This window comes from Gambusia affinis, linkage group LG03, assembly GCF_019740435.1.
Source record: "Gambusia affinis linkage group LG03, SWU_Gaff_1.0, whole genome shotgun sequence".
Lineage (NCBI taxonomy): Eukaryota > Metazoa > Chordata > Actinopteri > Cyprinodontiformes > Poeciliidae > Gambusia > Gambusia affinis.
Genome location: NC_057870.1, coordinates 14,125,553 through 14,145,926, shown reverse-complemented (window position 1 = coordinate 14,145,926; position 20,374 = coordinate 14,125,553). Strand labels below are relative to the sequence as shown.

Below are 20,374 nucleotides of genomic sequence, written 5' to 3'. Positions count from 1 at the left end.
TTTAAAAGTTTTTAAAAGAAAATATTATAGTATTTTAACAAATATTGTACTGTGACTATCTGAAACATGACGCCAAGAGAAATTTACACCACAGGAAAGATATAAGTTGCTTCCAAGATTGGAATTCCTAAATCCCAAACTATCCCTTTAATAGAGTTTTACACAAACTTTTATTCAGTGTGTGTCATTGTCGTCAACTCTGTTTGCAAATATATAAAGTACACCTCAAATTTAACTGTTGTCATCTGTGCTCATCATATTTATTTTTTTTATGGTAGCCTAAGGTGAATGTTGTTTTACAGCCATCCTGGTGATAAAAGGGATTTATTGAGCACTTATTCAGTTGAAACTACAGTTTTCACCTGTTCAAACTCTAGTATAAATACCCTCTGGAGGGAAGAGAGGAAATAATAGAGGAAGCTCAAACAGGAAATATGAGGAGGGATGTCAGCCTATCAAAAACAGAAGGTTTTTATTTAGTGATTTTTAAAATTTTTTTGTTGCTTGATTTTATTTGAGGATTTTTGCCATTGTGGAATTCTTCACATTGCTTGTACAGCCAGGATCATGACTAAAATACTTTTCTTTTGGTAAAGAGAAGAAAACGGCATGCTGCCGAAAGCTCACAAAAGCTTTTCGAAAACCCTTTTAATTTATTTCCAGAATGTTTTCTAAAAACATGTTTCCTTCAGTCTTCAATCCCTTTTATTGTCTCACAGGATTAATAGACAAATTTTATACATACCCGCCTTTTAGGTGGCTGGTTTTCTGCTTTTGTCTGATGCCTCCCTAACATGTTGTCTATATCGCAGCTTTTCTTTGACCTTATTTGTCTCTGTCTCCCTCCTTCATCTCTTCCCTCCTCTGTCTCTCTGTCTCTTTCACCCTGGCCAGTGTGAAGTGTAATTGAAGGAGCAGTCTTCACGTGGCCCACAGGCATGGAGGGGACATTGTGTGCGCTGTGGCGGCAAATTGCTCTCTTTGCTCTTTCAAACCTGTACCTCACCTTCACTCCTCCTTCTCTCTTGATCCTTTCCACAACGTCTCTGTTCCTTAATGGCCAGGCCTTTTGTGGCCCGTCCGTTCTGTCATGTTCAACTTTTTAGCGTTGCACATTTAAAGCTCATGTAGTTTAAAATATGTTAGATCATGTGCAGGATCTTTTGATGTTTTCATGACCCCTCAAGTTTCTTTTTACATATATATAATTTTTCACAAATTACAGACATGAGTGTATTTTATTGCATTATATATGACGGAACAAAAAGAGGTGAGGAGAAAGGAAATGTGTGCATTTTTTTTAAAGGACAAACCTAAAAAAATGTATCAAAGTGTCTGATAACCATTTCTAGTCTGGCATTTTTACTCTGACACCCCACGGCAAATAACTGATTTCAGAATTAAGCTAATTAGTAAATAGAGCTCACATTTGTGAATTTCATCAAGAAGAAGTACAGCTGTGGTATGTCCACAACAGCTTTAACCACAGTCTGATTTTCTTTTTCTTTTTTTTGCATATATAAACATGAATGTTCAATTGTTCCCATAAATTAATCTCTGGACTTTATACCATTCTAACTCTAATATTATCTGATTTAAGTCATTTTAATGTAGCTGGCGTTATGTTCAGGATCAGTCGCCTGTTGGAAGGTCAATAACTTCCAGCAGGTTTTCTTCCAAGATGGCCATGTATTCGGCTCTCTCCATCTCGTCGTCAACTCTGATCGCCTGCTGAGGAAATGCAACCTCATAGCATTATACTGCAGGTCACCACGGGGATGTTGTGTTCAAGGTGATGTATAGGGTCTGTGTGCCACCAGCTCTTCCCATTATTAGATGATAGATTGAACATTGCTCTGTGAGATTTTCACAGCTTAACACCGTTTCAAGCTTTTCCACAAATATCTCTGACCTGTCTGCTGTGCGTCTTGCTCTTCACAATGTTGTTGGTTTACTGATGTTCTTGGACACAGATGGATCAGATGACTCAGTTCACTGATCAGAAGACAGCAAACTGCACCAGATTTTATTCAATGGTATCAAAGTAAAACGGGATTGAGAGCAATGCACATTACATACATATCTTTTTTCACAAAAACATTTGAAAAATCTTCCTTCCCTTTCATAGTCATAAGCTACCGTTTAGTGCACCAGTTAATAAAAACACCTTCATTCGTATCCAAGTTGCAACTATTATTCGTGTCTCTGGTGAAACGAGTCATCCTGGCTTTTGTTGTTAGATGGTGAGCATGGTCCTCACCATTTTATAGAGAGGACCATGTTAGTGTCATCAACTAGATGATACTAAACTGACCAGAGGGTTTTGTTTGGAAAATGGCACATTTTGACAAGAAAAAAAAAAAAAAGAATCTGTCAAAATGTGAGCTGCAATTGAGCAGGAATTGAGTGTGTGTATGTTCTGAAGGGGGAATGAACACACACCCACTTAGGTTAGTGAAAGTGACAGAGCGTCTATGATACGGGATGTGAGAAGTCTCCAGTATGAACAGTGATTTAAGGAGCCTGCCTGAAGAGAAGCTCAGAGAACAGGGATGAGCAACGGCGAATGAGTGAGGGAGACAGACAGAGGAGAAAACCTGGGGGAAGGCAAATAGGAAGAGGAGCGAGTGGTATTCGGGCCGAGACGAAGAAGCGCATGCTTCATTAAGTGAGGAAGTAATCCTGGCTAATTAAGGCTCTCCATGACAGCGCTGTCAAGGATGACTGATCCTTCAAATGGCACCTCCCTCTCCTGACTGACAGTCAGACTGCTCTCACTGCTTTGAAGGTGAGAACTTTCATACTTATTCCCACAGCTTTTTCTCCCTTTGTCGCTTCTTATCCCCAATTCAAAGTGTTTTTCTTTGTTTTCCGATCTCATTATCATTTTGTAGACAAGTGTGTGATTGCTTCTTTGTGCATTTGTTGGGTCGTATGTACGCTTTCCTGCACATGGTATTCGTCTGTCTGCAGGAGCACGCGTAGATATTTGATATATGTGGAGTAACTGCTGTGGTACGTGGACAAAATAGTCAGGGAAATCAGTAGATGGAGGGTGCAGCGTATTGATTGCTTGACTAATTAATCAGCTGCATCGGCTCCATGTGGATGCAGGCCTATTGAGTGGAGGCTTGGCGCAAAGCCCTTTATGAGCCCTTAATGATTCCTTGGTCCGCAGGGTCGGGGCCTCATCTGGCCTTTAACATAGCTGTGGTTGCACAAAATAACATAAGAGCTAAGAAAGTAGCTTTTTTTTTTTTTCTTTTTTTTTTTTTTTTTTGCTGAAAGCTCACCCTGTCTTTAAATTAAAACATTCCTGTTTTTGTAACATCGATGGCTTGGCTCAGACAGCTCCAATGTGTTTGACCGGGATCAGACTCTGGCGGAGCAGCATATTTAACTCTTATTTATTGGGCTCATTTGCACAGTGGGTTGCTCTCTCTACTTGATCCATTGTGAGCCCCAACTAGACTCACTGCGAGCACATGTGTGCACTGACCTATGGCATTCGCAGGGGAGCTATGTTGACAGTTAGTGTCCCCCTGTTGGAGAGTCCACATGAAACAGCAACCTGAGCTGAAACCAGAGAAAGCAGAGGCCACGGCGTATGACCTAGACGCCCAGACAGGGCCGATCTGTCCCGCCTGCCATCAATCCTGTCCCACCTCCCTCCTGCTCAGCTCAGCTTGGCTCAACCCGTCCTAAAACAGGGGACTACGACGAAGTGCTCGTAAACATGTCCATAAAAGTCCGGCTGGAGGGCGGCTCAGCCCCAACCCCCTGGGAACTCACGTGAGCAAGCACCTAAGATGACAGACTATCTTGGGCTTGTGGGAGTCTGAGTGTCCCAACAGGTGTCTCTCTGGGTTATGTGTTGCACAACTTCTACGAACATGAACCCCATTATTGTTCTAGGATTTGCTTATGACTGAGTTTCTAATTGTTGCCATGCAGGAGAACAAAGAATACAAGGTTCTGCTGCACACATCTGTGTCTGGTTAGGTGTGGCTATTTGTGTGGATCCATGATCCTGGAGCTTTTAAATGTGATTATAAGTTTGTGTGCCTATTCTTTCCAAACTCCTGGGATTATTAATGGGTGGCCACATGAACCAGAGCTGGTGACTAATGAAACAGACGATTTAACAAAGAGACTCTTCAGTATCAGATACTGATTATGGATAATAAATCTATCCTAAAACATAATTGGACATAAACATTTTTATATTTTGACAAATTACAACCACTAACTTCAATGTATGTAATGCGATTTTTCATGATATGTGCACACAAAGTAGCAAATGATTATGAAATGGAATGAAGTGAAGGGAAAATTATGTCTAGAAATGTGTTTTGATTCAGCTGGAAGTATTTTGCGGTATGAATCTACCGGCTCTTGACATCTAGAGAACAAAACACTTTCCTGTTCCTCTTGGCAAAGTAGATCAAGCTTGGTCATTGGACGGATCACTACGTTTCATTTCTTTCCATTGGATTCAGGTCAAATTGAGCCAAATTAACACATGAATATGCTTCGAGCTGAATCGTTTGGATCCCTGGCTGTATGTTTAGGGTCGTTGTTCTGCTGCAAGGGGAACCTCCACCTCTAGTCTTTTGAAACCTACAATGGATGTTTGTCAAGTATAACTCACTATTTTTCCACTGTCTTCTTAGCAACTCAAACCAGACTCCCTGTCTGGGGATTCCCACAGCATAATGCTGTCACGGCTGTGTATTGGCACACAGCAATGTATGCAAGGCAAAAGGTTTCATTTTCAGATCTTCTGCCCAAAGCACTTTCTTTTAATCTAAAGCATTGAAATGCGAATCTTTGCAAAAGTCTCAAGTTTCTTGCACTCTTTAGCATCAACTTTTAAGAGCTGGTTTATGTTTCACATATAGATAAGCATTCCCAGAGCATTATTCTACCAACATTGTGTTTTAGTATTTGACATTGGGGTAAAGACAAATACCCCAATTAGTTGTTTCCTCATCTGTCTGGAGCGCCTTCATCCAGATGTTTGCTGTGACCTCTACTTGGCTTCCAACAAACTCTGAAGGAGATTTTTCATTACTTTCTTTCAACAATGATTTCTTCTTGGCACTCATCCATAAAGGCAACTTAATGGATTTTCCCACCTTTGCTAAAGTGCTTAACACATCATATCATGTAATATCGTAGTAAAGGTGGGTGAGTAAATTTGCACAATTCTAACAGAATTGTAACGTTGCAAATTGTGAAAAAGTTCAAGGGATGCGAACACCTTTTGTGAGCCACTGAAAAACGTAGATAGGATGGGCCGAGATGACATCACCAGGGGTAAATGTGTTAAGAGCTTGATATAACTATATGGTGTTGCATTTGTGTTTCATTATAACTTCACTGGTTTTGGGTTCACTGTTTCTCACCGGCTGCATGGCTGTTTCAGGACGGCTGTCTGTGCTCTGCCACGCGGCTGCTGCCAACATGGGTGATCAGAGCTTTCTTCAGTTCTGTCTCATAAGCTCCTCAGCTCCCTTGGGTAGCAGCCGTTAAACTGGAGTTGAAGCAGAAAGACCCAGGCAGTTAAAGTTTAAAGTGTCATAAAGAAGAGTCATGAATGCCAGCTCTCTAAAGATAAAGCTAAATACACTGTGATTACGGCATATGGTCAGTGGGCTGGAACTTGGAACCGAAGACGGACGCAGAGACAATTTGCACATTGTGACTGAGCTACTACAATTTTTCGTGCTTTGACAACACCCTTGCAGCAAATATCTTTTGCATCGGAACTCACACCCAACTAAGCACATAGGCCCCCAATGTCATTGACTGTTACATGAAAAATACATGATGCTTCTGTTTGTTCCCACCCACAGTTTTCCAAAGTTTGTCTCCTCTGAATGTCTTTGTGTGTATATGTGTGTGTTTGAGTATCAGTGAGCGCATAGGCCCATTTTTAACCACAGTCACAAGACGGGAGTATAGGGTTAGAACAAGCGATGAGCTCTTGCTCTCAGAATAGCCCCTCAGAGGCTTGAGGCCTCAGCCGCTGACCCTGGTCTGCATTCCTTTTGGCAGACACGCAGTTGTTGGGTCAGACACGGTTTCTTTGCTAGTCGTGAGGGACAAGCTTGACAACTGTGCTGCATTTGGAGAGCCTATGTAGCGAGGGAGCAAATAGCCGTCGCAGTTTGTGATTTTGTTTCACTCTCTCTTGCTTATTTTCTTTAATTCGCTTCTTTGTGTCTAACGGTTTTCCTCTGTGTCTGAATCCTGCACTGTTAGAAAATCCCTATATCGTATATCTATCCTCCTTCGATGCTGCAACCCCCTACCTCCTTACATCCTGCTCCATAAAGTCTTACCATAAAAATATCCTTGCTGGCATGATGCATGCCGAGAATAGCTTCCACTGGGAATGAAAAGCCTAAATAGAGAAGGACAATTTTAAATGTGTAGGATATCAGGGTCAAGGCAAGGTGAAGGGGTGCAGTTAACATTATCAGAGCGTGCTTCAGGTAACCTTATCACAGCTAAATATATATTACATCATGGCTTGCAATAAAAATAAGTTGCACAAGAGTACAATCCACTTTTGGTCCTTAACGCTGAGAGTATTAAAAGCAAACATAAAAATTGATTAAACAATTTCTTAACTTTTCCCACAAAACAGTATTTAGCAACATTAAAACAACAAAGCAGAAGAAAGTGACTCTATCTTTTTGAGATGTCAACCATTTATTTCTTTAACCTTTATTTCGCCTGGTGAGATGACAAACTAGCTCTCATTTACAAAGCCAACATAGATATTTCAGAGTTAAGATAATGATTCATGGTCTTTAGCATATTTATGAAGAGTGATATTTCTAATCCTTATAACTCTTCATGTAAACCATAAACTTTTATTGATGTTTAGAGCTTAGATTGAGACCCAGGTGTGGGTCAGGGTTACTTTTAAAAATGTTTCTGATTTTCAAATATTTATTCTGCTTATTAGATAGGGTTGGCTGGGTCAGACAGCCCCGACCAATTGGAAACAAATACCGTCATCTGCAATTATGTGTATGTTACACAGACTGTTACACAGACTTAAGTAGAGGAAAGACTTACATCTTACTTAAGAAGAGTGAAAGTTTTGAATCCTGAAAGAAGCTAAATGGAATTGCTCACAACCATAGAGCAAAAACTGCTGTTCTTTTAGCTTCATATGTTGAAGTTTTTAAAAAATTAAAATTGAGAGTAGCAAAAATCGACAACAGTTTCCAGCTTTAAATTCTGACTTCTCCTAGTTAAAGTCACAGAGACCTGCAAACGTCACTCCACAACCTCTTGACTCCTCAGCTGGCCAAATGAAACTTCGAGCGTTGCTCGTTTTATTTATTTTTTTTATTTTTTATTTTTTGTGGTTACTACTTCCAGCCACCGTTTTCTGGCTTGTCTGGCAACTCCGACCGTCAACACTGAAGTCCCAAGCCAGCTCTCCCGACCTCCGGGCTACAACTGAACCCCCCACCCACTGAGTACAACTGTTACGCAGAGTCAGTTTGGAGGCTGTGTATATGGAGATTGAGCACTGATCTGTCTCCCCCGGTGGGAATGAGTATATGGAGTGGTATAGACATGCTGTATGGACTCTGTCTTTTATTTTCAACACCCTACTCCCAGGTGGTGACAGCCCGGTGCTAAGTGCGGTAATAGCCAATTGATTTTGTTCTCTTTTTTTGTTGGTGGCCAGACATAAATCAAAGTGTCTGTCAAGGCCTCAGTGTAGTTGGGACACTATGTGTGTGCGTGTCCCCGTGTGTGTATGTGTGTGTATAATGGGGGTAGTGAGGGTTCTGTTTGGACTGGGAGAGTGTCAACAATTAATCCAGCCTCTGATCTGCAGGCAGCTGCTCCTATGACCCTCTGTCACTATCCAATTGGGATAACAGCTACACGTTCAGGCTAAAGTCAACAAAGGGATTCATTTTACTGCAATTAATTTTTTTGTTCTTTGGATCTTAATGTAAACATTGAGAGCATTATGACACCCTTTAATTGGCAGATTTTAGTGCAGCACATCCTAACATGCCGTATCAACAGCAAAAAAACTCAAACGACATCATTTGGATTATTTTGTGCCCTCTAATTGTGTCTTTTAATTACATAAAATCTCACATTCATTTCTCATCTTGCATTTCCTGTGCAGCTGAAAAAACTGTCTCTTTTTATGGTTTTTTTTAAGAACGCCAAGACATGAGGAAAGAGCTGGAATCACAGAGAACACAGATGTGAGCAACACTGGAACCATGTTAATCCTTTTAATTCAATTATGGTAAATAGGGATGGCGCTTCCTTCCAAACAAAACACAGTATGCAGGAGTTCACCCAGCAGTGGCATGGGGAGCCTCAGATGTAGGCAGGCTACCCAGCAGGGGGGCCTGGTGGTCTCCTGGGATACCTCTCTGCTTCCATGCACCCTACTAGGGAACTCTCCTTAACCTAGCACTAGCATGTGGAAATTAGGAGGCTGGCCTGGACTATATACTTGAGACAAAAGAGCTCTGAACCGTGCACGCACACGCACACACACACACAGCTGCAGTCATTCCTATACAGTTAAGAAAGAAGGGAGAGGGAGCAGAGAGGGTTAGACGGTCTGTAATCTATGGTGCTTGAGTATTAAATCGGGGATCTGTCAAAGAGCTTTGGGGCCCAGTTAGGTTATTCTCCTTGAAATTGTCATGTGGAGCAGTAACCTGCTAACCTAGACCAGACGGACACCGGCAGCTCCTCCACCATGAAAGACGGAGCCTGTTCCCGGGGATGAACGCAGGACAAAAAGGGGGCAGCGTGGAGGGGTGGAGGGGAGTGGACTTAGAAAAGGGAGTATGTTTTTGGAACAGTTAGACAATCTGTTTGGATTAGGCCCACTGCCGAGGAGACAGGGAAATGATGGGCAGCTGGGACGAGAGGAGCAGAGGAAGAGGAGGAGGGGGAAGGAGAGGTGAAGGAGGGAGACAGATGGAGAGGAAAGGTAGTATGGGGGGGTTAGGGGCTTGAGGAGAGGAGAGAGCGGTCAGAGACTGGAATCTCAGGATCTGAGGCTCTTTTGGCTTGATGGCTCCCAGATGTTGGATCCTGAAACCCCCACCACCACCACCCCTCGACCCCCTTTGCTTCTCTGTTTCTCGGCAGCAGTGAATACACAGGAGCCCAGTTAGCCATGCGGGACAGATGGGTCCGCAGTTGTGTAGAGATGGGCCTCCTGTGGACCAGGGGAAATGGGAGGCGAAAGGCGTCCTCGTCTCCAGCAGTCACAGGCCAGAGGGGGGAGACATGGCTATATTTTTTATCCTCTCTGCACCCAAAGCATCAGGTGAGGAATGTGTGAGGGAGTGATGTAGTGGGCGTCCTTGCATGTTAGCACTGTAGAATACAGATGACCTGACTCCACCTACAGCTTTTGCTGAAAATTGAAGCTACCAGAAAAATAAAAATACCCATGGGAAAACACATGTCACATTCTGCTTAGTAAACCATAAGTTTGAAAAGTGAACAAGAATCAAGACAAGAATCAAGAAAAGTAACCTGAAAAAACTACAACCAAAACCCCCAAACTAACTCGGCCCTATGTGAAATAAAAAAGGATGAAATTATGGTGTGAATTGTCTTGTGTCGTGGCCCATAGCAACACAAAAACTGTGAAAACCCACATAGAGAACTTGCATGCAGAAAAACCCCAGGACCTTCTTGCTTCAAGATAATAGTTCTACCACAAGGCAAAAATAATAGATAAAATGAAATTCCTTAGCAATATGGTGAAATGAACATCTCCAGTCAAATGTTCCTATCAGTGTGTTGTTTGGGTTTCAGTTATCCCTTCCTAAATTCTGCTTGTACGACTTTCACCTTCTGGTGGTTGGAACAGTAGAAATGACACAGACCATCCCTAAAAGATGGATTGGTTGATTTTCTCATACTCTCACCCACATGCACATACTTCACATTTCTTGCTTTGCTTTTGATGCATTATGTGGCCAAATACAGGTTTGGCATTGTTGCTAGTTGAAGAAGTGATCTGGTTTACGTGTCCCTAGCTTTCAGTCTGCTGAAATTTGCATGGGTAAAAGAAGCGTGTGTGGATAGGGTGCCAAAACCGGCTCTAGCTTGGGGGCCCAGATCCTCCTAAATATAGCCCTGCACATTGGAACACACTCTTATGAACACATATAGCTGCATGTGTTTGGAATGAAAAAAATAAAATGCTGACATTAAAATCAGGATTTGATCAACATGCTTGTGCAACGTTGTTTGTTGTCCGGTCCAGACTGCGGCATTGCAGTGCACGATGCGTTCAGGTGCATGCTCACACTGTTGGCCAGCGCTGAAGTTCAGGCACGGCCAGATTTACAATCTCTGGCTGCGGTCGGCCTTGTTTCAGGATGACGGCGCGCTCCTGTCCACCCGTCTGCTAAAATACTCCTGCTGCTCCGCAAAGCCTGCACTGCCTCCAGCCTTCTGCAGCAGCAGAAGAAAGTGTTTTAGCCGTATATTAGCAAGTTGTTGACTGGCCACTAAAGCACACATTTGTCAACTTATTAGAAGGTGTCAACACTCGAACAACAAACCATTAAGCCCACCCACCTCAGTTCCCTGCCAGCTGCAACGTTCTCTGTGTATCAACCCGAGAATTACAGGAAGGGGAGCCCATTAGACAGTCATAATGATACTTTTACTTTTTTGTGGCTTGTGGCTGACTTTGAGTGAGCTACCTGTCAGTTTGCTTGTTGCAATTAGGCATTTTAAAATCAACATGTGAACAGGTTGCAGAGCTGTAGAAAAAACCCCCCAAAAAAAAAAAAAAAACGATGAGTCACTTGACAGCCACTGCAGGAGCAGTTTTCTTTTCAATTCGGCTCGGAGGTGTTACAGTGTGTGGCTGGATTCTTCCCAACGTTCCTGTTTCAGGAAACGCTCCAGTCTGGGATGGCTTAAGAAAGCCGTAGTATCATAGTTAACTGTGGGCTTAAAGTGTTCACACCTACTCAAAATTAAAATCTGAAAAGTTTCTGTTTCCTTTTGGGGGCTCATAAATCCCAGAGCTGCACAAGCTTTACAGAAGCTCTGTCTTAATTTGTGGTCATGGTTGCCAGATATGGAGAAAGATATTCTATCTGCTCCCTGAGAAGGGTGGATGTTATGGGGGAGGGTATTTTTGGAGCATGGAGGATATTCTGGAGAGGGGAGTTTTGTTGTATGAATCGAGGATTCAGCATCCCACAGCTGGCTCATGTCACTTCATAATAATTTTTTTTATACTCTCCCCAAAACATAAACTATTCTGGACTGTACTCTGCGTCTCAACACTTCCCAAAGACAGACAAAACAGGGCAAGATGAAGAAAGCTGCAACTTTCTCTTTCCTTTAAGTACTCACTTCAAGAGACTCACTGTGGGCTTCTTAGACTTTGCCCTTCATGGCGAGGCATGGTGTCTATTAAGTCCATTAATAAGTAAAGCAAGGCAATAGTGCCACCAAAGAAATAGATATCACACTATTACTTATTTAACTCATCTCCTGAATTATTTATTGTTTATTCCAAATGATCTTTTTTTAAGTATACATTTCAGCTTGGATTTCCCAAGTGAGCAATACCAGCAGTGGATGATTTGGACCGCCAAGTTCAACTTGGAGGAGTTTGTGAGGTGGAATGCTCTGCTGCCAGCGCAAAACTTACTGCAGGGGGGCTGAGGGAAAAGATCCTTGATGATCATGTTACTGACATCAAAGAATAAGTACACCAAAGTCAACAGCCAACTACTATTAAACTCCCACTGAAAGACACATACTCCAACCCTTCCTTTCCCTCACACTCATTTACGCTTCATGTCTTCCTCACTGTGTTCCTGAAACTCTCTGGGTCCGCAGAGAGAGATAAATTACGGGCCCAGTGGCTTTTAGAAGCCTGCTCGGCATCAACACCAATAAAGGCAGAGCATGGCCCGCCTTTCTGCTCCTAAATTAAGTGATTATTACGGTTGGTGTGACTTGGCCATGTGGCTGATAGCAGTGTGTGTCTGGGTCAGGCTAAAGACCTGCAGTGGGCAGTGGAGACCAGAATTGCTAGCATAAGTCCTCTAATGAAATAAAGACCTCAGTAATATCCAAGTGGAAGGATTTACGCTGATGCACAGTGACCTCTGAAGTGCACATGTCAAAGCTTGGGCTTGACGTCTTCACATAAATTTTTGCATCAGTGCACTCTTGAAAGTTTATTATTCTTCTTCAAATATACAATTATATAAAAGACACTAACCTGCTAAGTTGTTTACATCTCTTGAACTCTTTTGCATGTTGTCACGTTACAACCGTAAACTTCAAAGTATTTTATTGCAGTTTCGTGTGACTGAACAACACAAAGCAGTAGGTATTTGTGACACGGAGCAGCAATGAGACATGGACTCCAAAATGTTCATAAATTAAAATCTGAAAAGTGTGGCGTCCATGTGTTTCTAGCTTTCTGTACTCTAAACATTGAAATAAAATTTACTGCAACAAATCGCAGTCAGGATTGGTAAATGGAGTCCATGTGTGTAATTTGTAAATAAGACTGCTCCATGAAGGGAATGTCAACAGAATTAGATCCAGGTTCATATAAAGAGGAAAGTCACTGTTGTCTGCAGCAACAGGTTCAATTCAATTTATGTTATTTATATATTCATGTCTTCTCAAAACATATTTTTCTTAAAGGTCTTGTTTGAAGTTTGCCATAAGCAGTGCAGTGAATATGTGGAAAAAGTTTGTCTGGTCAGATGAAGGGTTTAGATTAAATATGGCCATTTGTTAGCGTGGCCTTGTAAAAGTCCTGATCTAAATTCAATTGAATATTTTTGTCAAGACTCTAGCTCTCCAGTGAAGTTCTCCAAACTGACTGAGGCTGTTTTACAAAGACAAATTAAGAAAAATGTCAGCCTGTTGATGCAAGTATTGACTCATAGGGACTGAGCACTTTTCAGATTGGCATTTGTAAAAAATCTTTAAAACTATCTACAATATACATGTTCTACTTCAATGTTCTACTAATTTGAGTTGGTCTATCAAGAAATATCTGTACAGTACTCTTGTGCATCATTGTGACATGTGGAAAAGTCAAAGTGGTAGTCAAAGTGGAAGTCTGCAGATCTCCAATTGGCAAATGAAAACGCTAAGCCACAAACACAAGTATTAGTTCTGAAGTACTACTGAGAGGGTATTAAGGTTGACAGAATAAACATCCTTTGTTCAGAGCATCCTCTGTAACACAAACGCCTTATGGTGCTCTTTGGAGATACTGTCGCTTCTCCTCTTCTCTGCCCTCCTCTCTACTTCTCTCCTCTCCTGACACACGTCTGTCTGTTCCTTGCGGCAGGACATTGTATAACCAGAGTGTGTAAAACAGTCTTTTACGGCATTGTAAAGATTTACTATTGGAGTAAATAACGGTGGGAGAACAGGGCTTTTAAATGGAACCCAATCAATACATCAGTGGAGGCTGCAGCAAAGGACAGAGCTGGGTCTGACGCCACGTGCAGGCAGGCCGGGCAGATCAGTGAACAGTCCGCTTCAGAACGCGAGGTAGAGCTGACATCATCCAGCGTCAGCAGAACGCTTTCAAACAAGACTTCAGCAAAATCTATAACTCTGCTTTTTGAATTGTAGTCTTCAACACCAGTTGGTTTTACAATAAAAAAGGTAAAACAACAGTAAATGAAGTCATTTAGGGTTAAAGTCTTTACAGTGAAGGTAAAACACCCAGCAAGATAGACATACATGATACCTCGGTGCACACACTGATATAAATTCCACACGTTGCTACACATGTACACGCACTTGAGAAATGCAGACATGCAATAAATCCCAGGCCTTCTGAAAGCAACATTGCAGCACACACATACTCACCGTCACCCACACACACACATTCACTCACAGTCAGCCCCTATAGACTCTTACACATTCACAAAGAGACACCCCGGCCTCATGAGCAATAAATCGCACAGCCCATCTAACAAGTTCATTTCCGGAGGCCAGAGCGGATGGGTCCTCTGACTTTGGAGTCAGCAGCCTTGTGAGGATCAATGGCAAGAGACGGAGAGCGAGGGGCAAGGAATCGAGCCGAGATACAAAAATCAATCAGCAATTTAATCGCTTTGGGAGAGGAGGACCACAAAAAACGAGGAAGAAAAAGAGGAAAAGTAGAGAATTTCACATCTCTTTTACTTAAAAAAAGCAATGCTTTGCTTTAACCGTGACACCAAAGTGCATGTCTCCAAGTTTCATTGGAGGCTTTTTTTTTTCTTTTTCTCTGACATGTTCCAGAGAGAGCAGAACTGTTCTGAGACACAATTTCACATAAGTGCCATTTTCCCCTACTAATCAAGTACAGCAGGTACTTGATTAGTACTAATTCCTTACTCTGTTTTGGTAACAGAGTAAGGAATTCTGTTGTAGGCCCCTTGCTTTCAACAAGAGATCAAGCTTCTGTCAAAACTTAGAGACAGTTGCAAACTCTGTTAGCTGCCCTGAAACATCCAACTGAATCTGCAAGCAGTGTGCTATTGTCTCCAAAGTGAGCTGTGAGTGTTGGTAAAATTATGATGTTAAAAATGACGGAGGGAAGTTTTCATGAAGCATATGGTTGCTTTGGGGGTGTTCATTGAGGAGGAGTTCCTCCAGATCAGTGTGGGCAGCTTGGAATTGACATTATTGAACAGGAAAGCCTTAGACTAATAAAATGAGTGACAGCCTTTGGTGCAGAATCGAAGCTATAGATCCTCTGAGGAGACAAAAAGCAAGCCGGAAAAGATGGTGTTCTTTAAATCTGCCAGGCCAGAAGAAAAGACTTGACAGAAAGAGAAAAGATGTAATGGAAAATGTTGACATATTTTGGTAAACCAAAGAGAGTTCAAATTCTTGTGCACGTTAGTCAGAAGATGTACTGCGAAAATGATTTGGAGACTAGATTTGGTCATTTTCGGTTTTATTTGTTATGACTATCCAAATCTCTTATACACCAAGCGCAACTTGGCTGCATTGACACCAACACTTTTCTCTGGGAATTTTTGCTTGGTGAAGAAGATTTGAAGTTAGCCATTTTTAATATTAGCATGGTTTTAAATGAGTCAGGGAAAACATAGAGATGTGAAAGCAGCTCTGTGTTTTATTCAAACATGTCACAAATCTTGTCTTTTTGCATTTTTTGAAGGTCTGGGACAGGAAAAACACCTTGTTTTTTTGTAGTTTTGTTAGTTTTTGTAGGCCTAGTTTTGGTTTTCAAACTTCTGATTCATTTTGGAGTCTAAAACTGTTTTCCAGCCAGCTGGTGGCTTTGCATATGTGTGTTTTCTCTGCGGCCTAGACGTGATTGTTGACCATCAGCTGGGAAAGGCTGCTGCATTAGGATTTGGGTACCTGTGAATGGTTTAGTAACACAATAAAACTCTGAGGACAGCAAGAACTTTACATGTGTTTGAGCCTATCTCCAAATGTCTACAAAACTACCAGGTCAAGTCACTGGAATTATTGCTTGTCAAATAATTTCAAAATGAGTCACCAATTTTGAAATTGGTGACTCAATAAAGGGTCAGAACATTCACTAAATACAGAAGCAATGTTAAGTCTTGGAGCCTGGCAGATGACACAAAAGCTGAGTACATTGCAATGCTGCTCAATTTCAGCTTCAATCTCTGCTCATCATAAATTATCCAAAATGCTGGTAGTCTTTGAATTATATTCACCAGAATATTAACATGGATATTCCCTTTTTGTAATGCTGGTTCTGCTAATGGACATTGGAAGATGGTAAACTGAGGTTAAAATTCCTGTTCTGCAGTATTTATCTCTTTGTTTAAAACTCTTATTAACAATGACTCCTCAAAACTGAAGTTGAGAAATCTGCCTCAAAATTGTGATGTTTCAAAGTTTTTACGTCAGAACGAGTGCTGAAATTTATTGTGGATTTTATACTGTGTCTTGAGCTGACTTATTGATCTTTGATTAGGCATCAAAATGAACACTGGCTCGTATCCATATGCAGCCATCCATGCTGTACATGTGCAAGAATGTGTGTGTTTGTGTGCTGGATTGGTTAGGCGTATCAGGCTGATTCCTCCAGATTTCAGGCATTGCTGAAACTTAGCAACAGGAGCCAGGGGCCTCCCTCCCCAGAGAGACTCGCTGCCGAGACACATTCATTACCGACCCAGAATCTTGGGCTGGATTAAAAATTCATGCTGTTTACAACAACAAAAGGGCCCCCGTTAAAGAATATGAGCCCTTCTGAACAATGGCTCCACCAAACCGTGAGCAGATCGCTGACATCTCAAAGGAGACTCGCACTTTTGCATGAGTGTGTGTTTGAATATGTTTATGGCTAACAGTAAATGTTGCGCTTTCTTGGTGTTTGCACACATCCTCACAGGCAATGGTGATATAAATAATGATACTGTTTACAGCAGCGGGGAGTGAAAACAGCCTAAGGGTCCTTAAATAAGGATATCATTCCCTCAAGTTCTGTGCCTCGTCATGCTTTTTAGCCTAGTATTACAGCACACATTTTAAGAGTGCTTCACATGTATCTGCAGGTACTAGTGTGGATTCTAGACCAAGGGTGTGACCCTGCCACTCAGGGTCACACCATGCTGTGCTATCGGATTATTTGTTAGCAAAGGGATGCAGCTTATGAGCTCTATTCAGCATTAATTAGCACACTCGATAACGATCATTATAACAGGTTCCTGTGGTGACGTTTGATTGCATTGTCGCTGTGGGGGTTTGGGGTGGGGTTCAAAGTTTTGCTAATGTTGGAGCACTACACGCATGCACACGCACACATTTTCCCTCTTAACACCACACACTCATGAGAATCTCTGCACATACTGAGGTGAACGTACTGTAAGACTTAAATTCACTCAGGGCTACAAAGCTGGGATAAACTGGTCTAAGGTTCCCGACGGGATCTTGAAAAGAATGGGGCGGGGGTTCACACGAACACCTCGCCCCACATTCTGTTAATGCCGCACGCTGAACAGGTGCAAGGTCAAATCTCTGAGCCAATTATAGAGGCTTTTATTCACTCTCAGAAACAGTTCCCCCACAGTCAGTAAATGTTTCTATAAGGTTCTTCACTTTTACTGTTGCTGTGATGTGGACAAGGTTAGAGGTCATGCCCATATAGGTCAGGACTATGTGTGTGAATGTTGACATTTGCCCTTTTTGCTTCATCACCAACCTGAAAAAGGCAAAGTCTCTGGTAAAATATTTTTGTGATGGAGTGAGCTAAGGGATCACTGTCTCAACAGTATTGATCATTTTTTATTGCATAAGGTGGACAAATTACAGTGTGTTGTAATCAGAAGCTGTAGTTATTTCCCTACATTGTTCCACCATCAATTATTTACATGTTAAAATTAGATGATTTAAAGAAAATCTATATTTACATCAGAACGAGTGCTAAAATTTATTGTAGATTTCGGAAAGTGTACTGTGACTTGAACTGACCTATTGATCTTTGATTAGGCATCAAAATGAACACTGGCTTGAATCCATATGCAGCCACCCATGCTGTACATGTGTAAGAATGTGAGTGTCTGGATATTTATTACTCTGCAGTAAATATCCAGAGTAATGCATATTTATTGCACTCAGGTGATCTCCATTCAACTCATTGCGACACTTATGGCATCAACTGGCTGGGCCTCTGTGGAAATAGGCCAGTCTCTTTGAAGGGGGTAAATACCTGTGCAATCACTTCTTTATATTAAATATTTGTATTTAACATTATTTTGTCCATGTCCCATGAATACATAAAAAAAAAAATCTGTTGAATTCTGTGTATTGAGATTCTTGGAATTGATCATGTAATTTTCCCTTTAAGTGTTTTTTGAAAAGATTTTCCCAGCAACCCATTGGCCCATGTGCCTGGAGATGTTGCTTAGTAAAGAAGATAAACCGTAAATATCTGTCACTGACACCTGTCTTTTTTTTTTTTTTCTTTGGGGATGTGGTTCAGGTTTCAACATGGGGGCTGTTTCCAGTCATCATTTCCCAGCCCCGGCAGTCCTCTACACTGAGCCTACTTCTTACATACTTGTTTTTCAGTCTGGGTTTGGGAGCCTGATGTCTTGATGAAATTTTAATATGCAATGTCACTGAAGTAACCCAATGCTATCTGCCATTACAGTGGACTGTAAAATGATTCACTCAATAATTTTGTTATTTTCTTTAAGTTCCAAACAGAAACTTCAATGTACTTCTTTAGGATTTTATGGCATGAACTTGTAACAGATCTACACAAAGTACCATGTACATTTATAAATGAAAACATGTACATGATTTTAAAATTTTCGCTATTAAAAACGTGTCTTATTCTATATGTCAAAGCAGGGGTATTCAAAGTGTGACCCTGGGGGTCATTTTCAACCCATGCAATGGTTTTGTGTGACTCCCGATTAGAATATTACAACTTTGCCAAGTGAACACAACCCCTGTTTATTCTTATAGGGTTATGGGGTGGTTGGTGCCTGCTCCATTTCCAGCAGTCATTGGGGGAGTGGTAGGGTTCACCTTCGACAGATCATCGGTCCATCTCAGGGCAACACGGAGACACAGAAAAGACACAATCATGCATGCACAAACTCATGCCTAAAAGGAATTTAGAGAAACCACCTAACCATCGTATGTGGGGAGGAAGTTGGAGTACCAGGACAGAATGATTGAAACCCATAACCTTTGTCCTACAAGGCAACAGTGCTACCAACTGTGCCACCATGCATCTCCCCACCAACACATGCAATTGTAATATTTTACAGCAAGATTTCAATGAGAACTAAATCCTAAACCAAAAATAGTTTTGGTATTAGTGTATTAGTGTTTCATTAGCCTTGTTTTTGCTTTTCTTCTAAGTTTTAATTTCATTTCATTTTCAGAACAAAAAAACCCAGATGATTTTATTCAAAAACAGACTTAACTTTAGGTGTTCATTAAACTTGATCAAATACAACAAATGATGCAAATTGCTCTTTTGTTGCTGAGAAAAGAACAACAAAATAGCAAAAAAGCCAAACCCAATAAATGAGGCCGAATGCCGTTCTCTTAAATAAGGCAGACTAATGAGAACCTTTTTATTTTTCACATCTACAATGATTTACAAACCGATTTTAGCTAACAGCTGATATTTGTTGATTTCATTAAGACGTTACAAGTTTGGTTTATTGGTGAGCAAGTTAAATTAAAATTGTAATAGTATACTTTTCCAAGAAGAAAAACATGCTATTTTCCCTCGGAGAGTTTGTGGTTTGTGTTCTTCCAATTTGGAGATTCTATGTTACAACAAGCTGGGACACCACTGCTTGTAACAACCCTCCTTCACTGCAATTACAGCTGGACGTCTGTTGGTTTATGGCTCTATCAGCTTTATTTAACTGGAGGCTGGAAAGTTTGCCTTTTCTTCTTTGCAAAACAGCCAAATCTCAGTCAGAATGGATGGAGAGCATTTATTAACAACTTTTTCCAAGTTTTGATATAAAATCTTAATTGTATTTAGGTCTTGATTTGATGAGGGTAATTTAATAACATTTGGTATCATCTCCAGTGTCCCAACTTCAGTCCTTGTGAGCTACAATCCTGCAACTTTTAGAAGCGCCCCCTTCAGTACACACCTGAATCAAATGGCTGGTTTCCCTTATGGACATGCCATTCATCTCTGCAGGGGCCTGGTAACGGCTCATTCATTTGATTCAGGAGTCTTGGAGAAGGGATGCATCGGAAAATTGCAGGACTATAGTTCTTGAGGCCTGGACTTAGGCACCTTATCGAAACCATCCATCTGTTGCTGTGACTGTTTAGGATTATTATCCTGCTGGAAGGTGAACCTCCATCCCAATCTCAACAAAATGTGAATAAGTACAAGGTGTTTGAAAATTTCTTTTCAAAAAGTGCTGTGGTTAGTTGAGGTGGTAAAACATTTGCAGATAAATCACATGGTTACACGAGTGTTTTTACTGTTGTCAGTGTGCTTAGCTTATTTATTTGAAACTATGTCTTTGATCCTTCTCATGACTTCTAGTTAGTTATCCAAAATTTGACAAATAATTTCTATGGTGTAGAGAAATGTAATATACTGTACCAAATCAGGCATGTCTGATCTATAATTATGCTTCCCTTTTGAACACCAAGCCTTGTACTTGTTTAATGCAGTAATGAAAGGAACATTGTTTTAAATTACCTAATTTTAACATGTGAATTCACGTTGCTTACAAGGAAAGAGTCTCTGTTAGACATTGGCCCCAGGCAAAAGCAACAAATTCATTTAAGTCCTTTAAATTCACTTCATTGAGAGGATTTAATTGAAGCCCAGGGTTGGTTGTACAGG

The 20,374-nt window shown here is 41.2% G+C and overlaps 1 long non-coding RNA gene across 1 annotated transcript in view; it reads left to right on the top strand.

Moving 5' to 3' along the window:
- Positions 1-18,283, top strand: part of LOC122827948 — a 67,767-nt gene extending 49,484 nt beyond the window's left edge. Inside the window, exons 4-5 of the long non-coding RNA XR_006370138.1 lie at positions 17,650-17,732; positions 18,014-18,283. This is a non-coding gene — a long non-coding RNA (uncharacterized LOC122827948). The remainder of the gene's footprint in view (positions 1-17,649; positions 17,733-18,013) is intronic.
- Positions 18,284-20,374: the final 2,091 nt, after the last annotated feature.